Below are 5,465 nucleotides of genomic sequence, written 5' to 3' on the forward strand. Positions count from 1 at the left end.
TCCAAGTTGGCACTTGCTTGCTTTGATTGAGAGTCCTGTCACCCCTAACCTCTGTAACACTTGTTTGATGTGGTTCAGGTGTTCACCCTACGTATCACTAAATATGGCAATGCATCCATACAGGCTGCTGTGAATCCCGACGTCCCTTCCAGAATTCGATTTACCATTCTCTGAAATATCTTGGGTCCATTTTTAGGCCAAAAGGCAATACAAGGAACTCGTATTTGTCACAGCAGTCTGGTGTCAGAGGTAACTGCCAGCACCCCTGAGACCTTACTAAAAAGAGCATGCCTGATACAGTTGTACAGACAGGGAATTGTGACAGGACTTTTGAATATCTTTTTGAATATCTGCCATGCTCCAGCACTAGACACTCTGGACTATAGTCAACAATTTGTGTACACTTAAATGCATCTAAGTTTGGGTTGAGGGCAGTTCTCAATCAAGTAAATTCTAGGGAGAGGGAACAACCAGTGGTTTACTTGAGCAGAAAGTTTCAACTGTGAGAGGAGGCATATGCCATTGTAGAAAATGAATGCTTAGGCATTACATAGGCACTAAAGAAGTTAATGACAAGTTTCAGAGTAGCAGCCGTGTTAGTCTGTATCCGCAAAAAGAACAGGAGTACTTGTGGCACCTTAGAGAATAACAAATTTATTTGAGCATAAGCTTTCGTGGGCTATAGCCCACTTCATCGGATGCATAGAATGGAACATACAGCAAAAAGATATTTATACATACAGAGAACATGAAAAGGTGGAAGTAGCCATACCAACTGTAAGAGACCAATCAATTGAGATGAGCTATCATCAGCAGGAGAAAAAAAACTTTTGAAGTGATAATCAAAATGGCCCATAGAAGGTGTGAGGATACTTAACATGGGGAAATAGATTCAATTAATGTAATGACCCAACCATTCCCAGTCTCCGTCCAAACCTAAGTTAATGGTATCTAATTTGCATATTAATTCAAGTTCAGCTGTCTCTCTTTGAAGTCTGTTTTTGAAGCTTTTTTGTTGCAAAATTGCCACCTTCAAGTCTGTCACTGAGTGATTAGAGAGGTTGAAGTGTTCTCCCACTGGTTTTTGAATGTTATGATTCCTGATGTCAGATTTGTGTCCATTTATTCTTGTGTGTAGAGACTGTCCGGTTTGGCCAATGTACATGGCAGAGGGGCATTGCTGGCACATGATGGCATATATCACATTGGTAGATGTGCAGGTGAACCACCCCCTGATTGTGTGGCTGATGTGATTAGATCCTATGATGGTGTCACTTGAATAGCTATGTGGACAGAGTTGGCAACGGGCTTTGTTGCAAGGATAGGTTCCTGGGTTAGTGTTTTTGTTGTATGGTTGCTGGTGAGTATTTGCTTCAGCTTGGGGGGCTGTCTGTAAGCGAGGACTGGTCTGTCTCCGAAGATCTGTGAGAGTGAGGGATCATCTTTCAGGATAGGTTGTAGATCGTTGATGATGTGCTGGAGAGGTTTTAGTTGGGGGCTGAAGGTGACGGCTAGTGGAGTTCTGTTACTTTTGTTGTCGGGCCTGTCCTGTAGTAGGTGACTACTGGGTACTCTTCGGTGGAGCACAGTCCTCTACAGAGCCAGGGGGCACCACTTAGCCAGAAGAAGAGGAGCTTGTCTCAAGTGTATCTGATTCCCAGCTCTGACTGCATCCCCACAGGGTCCGGCCCAGCCCACAGCCCCTGCAGCTGCAGATCCCATAGCCTGTTGGAGCCAACACTGCCTACACCTGGGGTCAAGAGCCTGGGGGTCAAAGGTCACTTATGTCAAATCCTGGGAGTAGGTTGGTGTATCGCAGGAGGGTGGTGCTGGTCCTCATGGCCCTGACTCTCCTGGGGATCTCTGGACCATACCCAGAAGCCAATGTGCTGTGGAGGAAGGAGGCAGGTCATGGTCAAAGGGTAGGCGCACATTCTGTACAAATGAGTCCTCACGGGGCTGAGACTGTGTTCAGGGGGGACTCACTGATCTTAGAGCTTTACAAGGGGTTTGCAGCACCCAGGACACTGCCTGTGTCCTGCTGGTCACAGCTCATCATTGTCTGTAGACTTGGACAATGTTCACTCTCGGGGCTGGTGCCACTCTCTCTGGTCCCCTGACTCAAGAACAGCTTGTCAGGAAAGAGAGAGACCCCTGGCCCCCTCCCAGCTCTGAAGTGCTTGGAGGTAGTAACAGTGTGGACAATCCTTCCAGAGTCTCAGTGTCCATGGGAGAGAAGGGCTGATTCCCCAAGGACCCAGCGAGGAGCCAATGACTCTCCTCTCAGGACCATTCCCTGGATCTCACAGGGATTTGAGGCTCTCATGCCCCAACTCTGTCTGATACGCTGTGAATGGCTATACTACATCCAGCCAAAAGGAGGCACTCCCCTTCACATAGACCCAACCTTGACAGCCCAGCTCCTAATCTCTCCGTTCCCCGCAGGAGGAGGATAACGCTGCATGTCACTGACTGCCCTGGCCAAGGTAGCTCCGTGGGGTCCCAGCTAAGGGATACCATGGAAACGTGGAACTTCCAGTCTCTCCTTTGTAGCCCCCATTGGGTTCAGGCAGAATTCCCTTCATGCCCAGGCCCGTCCCCCTCTAAGATGTGCTGGAGCTTATCAGTACTGTGGGACACTGCCAGCAGGCTTCTCAGCATTATATCCAGGTTCTCTGCCAAGGTCTTGTGCAGAGCCTGCAAAGGAGAGGGAGAGTCGTGGGTCAGCGTCATGGAACCTGGGGTACACCTGTCACAGCATGGGTGGGGGGGTTGTATGGGGAGCCCTGGTGAGACCCCACACTCAGCCTGGCTGTCCCATTCCGATCCCTCACTCTGCAATTAGCAAGAGTTCATGGCAGGATGACAGCTGGCCCCTCAATCCTTGCTCCTAGTGATTCTTTGCTGAAAGCCTGGCACATAGCAGGATATGGCGGAGCCAAGCTGCTGTCGATGGGAGCTGGGCTTATCGACAGAATCCGGGCTCCAAAGCACAGAGTATGGAAGGAAGGGATTCCCCCATGGAGGTGTAACGATCTCCCATGGAGGAAGGCCCCCTCCCGGCCCCTCTGTTAACCCCCCAGCCTCTTCACATCTCTGTCACCACAACCTTATCTCAGCAGCTCCAGCAAGCTGAGAGAGCAGGGCCCAGAGGACACTCTGCTCCTGGCATGGAGGAGTAGGATGAGGATCTTCCGGGATGTGAGGGTCCTTGTCCAGGCCCACAGTGAATATGCCATGTGTGGTGGCCTGCAGGAGGCATGATTCGAGCTTTGGATGTATTTTTGCTTTCAGCAGACAGGAGCCAGTATTTGGGTTTCCAGTGCAGGGCTCAGAATGGCACTAAAAGGGGCATGAAACTGTGAGGAAGTAGGCACTGAGTGGCCAGACTGGAAACTGAGGGGAGTGAGGTGGCCAGTGGGAGGGCTGGATTAGAACCTGTTCCCCGTTGTCCCCCTGTAGAGGAGTCCGGACTCACCCCTGCGGCGCCTCCTGCTGGTCGTCCAGGGAATTAGCTTTCCAGCCTCTGGAGCGCCCTCTGCAGGCCAGTGATCCACCTGTCCTCTTCCTCAGGCTCCCATGTCCCTCCCAGGACCCCAGTGCCCCTTGCTCTGGGTGCTGCCCCCTGGCAGTACCCACACACGCTAGGTCTCCCCTCCCAGGGGAACCCCCACCCACTAACCCCTCCTCGCCTCAGGATAAGGCCACTGCCAGTCACCAGCTAGCCACCACTCTCTGGGGCAGACTGCATTATAGGCCACTCATCATCGGCAAGGTTGGGCTCGGACCTGCTGCCTTGGCCTAGCCCTGGGCTGCCCTCTGCAACCCCCAGTACCCCTTGGCCTATTACCAGGCCGCAGCCTGAGGCTATCCAGGCTGGAGCTCCGCAGCCTTTCCCCAGCCCTGCTCCACTCAAGTACCCTGTCTAACTCCCTGCAGCCAGGCCCTTCTCTCTCTCAAGGCAGAGAGAGACTCTTAAGCTCCAGGCTCCTAGCTTCTTATATAGGCCAGCTGAAGCCTGATTGGGGCGTGGCCCCAACTGCAGCCACTTCCCTCAATCAGCTCAGCCTTCATGCTACCTGCTCCCTGGGCTATCTCAGGCCCTTCCAGGCCGGAGCAGGTGTCCACCCTGCTACACCCCCCACACACACTGGGCCCTCCTACCTCTCCTGTGTGACCCCTATAGTGATCCTCTCCCCAAGGCCATCACAGCATCACTGCAGTGAAATCCCCAACCCAGCCAGGAGAGAGGGACCATCCCCCACTCTGCCAAAGGAGAGAATGGCCATAGCTGGGAGGTGACCTCAGGGGTGGAGGTGCGCAGTGACTCCCGGCTCTGGGCCTGAGCAGCACCAGAGCTGGGGGATCTAAGAGGGAGGCCCAGGTACCTGAGGTTGCACACGGCGACCACGGAGCTGAAGAGGATGGAGCTGAGCGCAGAGTCCAAGGGCAGCTTTTAAGTCAGCTCCTGGGAGACTCAAAGGAGACAAAGCAGCATGTGAGATTCAGGTCCCACTGACCCCAGAGCACTTCCCAGAAGGGAGGCTGCCCAGCGTCCAGCCACAGACAACAGGATCCAGTCCTGCTGGGCCCTGTCTTCCCAATTTCCTTCTTCTCAAATTTGCCACGCATCCTTCCGAGCCACCCCATACCTCCCTACCTCCAGCTTCAGCTGCCCTCCAGCCTCATTATTCCCCACCTGCCCCCTATTGATTATACCAGAATTTCCCCTTCTCTGCTTTCCCGTCCTCAACCCCAAGAATCCCTGCTTTCTGCTGTTCCCTCCAGCCCCCCAGCCTACGGAGCCCTCTCCTCATCCCATGTCTCCTGTTCTCCCTCCACATGCTCAGAGCCATGTTTCACTCACTGCGATCCTCTCCGCCAGGGCTGCTTTGGAGCAAGGTGGCTCCAGAGAGTCCTGCCCACTCTTCTGTGCAGTGAAATACATTGAGTTGGGGGATGGCACACAGGAACTGGATCTGCTCAGCCACACCCTGAGCCCTGGATGGGAGGGGGACAGAGAGCCTGTTAGCCAGAGACGACACCCCTCCCCCCCATGCCATCTAAACTGGCTCTAGGGATTACTCCCTCCATGGAGAAGGCTGGGAAGATCCTCATCTCCCCTTTGCTGTAACTAGTGCCTCCTCTGGTCAAGAACTGGGATAGGGCCTGTGGAGGGAGGGGAACCTAGATTGGGTCAGCCAGCTGCCCCCTTTTGGGGATCCCACATCCTAGTTGGTAAGTGTCCCTATTAGGGACTATGGATCGTCCCAGACAAACTGCCCTGCAGGGATCTAGGATGGAATGAGGAGCAGGACGGACTCAGTTCCCACTTAGCTGAGCAATGTTTGTACCTTGCCTCCACCCTGGAAATGCTCCATGACAACCTTCCAGGCAGCTTCCTCCATGGTCAGATCTGTCTCCTCCTCCTGCTGTAACTGGTCACTGGGGGTCACTGCATCCGA

General features: G+C 53.4%; 1 long non-coding RNA gene across 1 annotated transcript; it reads right to left on the reverse strand.

Moving 5' to 3' along the window:
- Window positions 1-638: 638 nt before the first annotated feature.
- LOC128845570 (uncharacterized) lies at window positions 639-3,656 on the reverse strand. Its single transcript, XR_008446677.1, has 2 exons — window positions 3,479-3,656; window positions 639-2,697 (listed from the first exon to the last, which is right to left on the reverse strand). It is a non-coding gene; the product is annotated as an uncharacterized LOC128845570 (long non-coding RNA).
- Window positions 3,657-5,465: the final 1,809 nt, after the last annotated feature.

The sequence above is a fragment of the Malaclemys terrapin genome, chromosome 11 (assembly GCF_027887155.1).
Source record: "Malaclemys terrapin pileata isolate rMalTer1 chromosome 11, rMalTer1.hap1, whole genome shotgun sequence".
NCBI classification, from domain to species: Eukaryota; Metazoa; Chordata; order Testudines; family Emydidae; genus Malaclemys; species Malaclemys terrapin.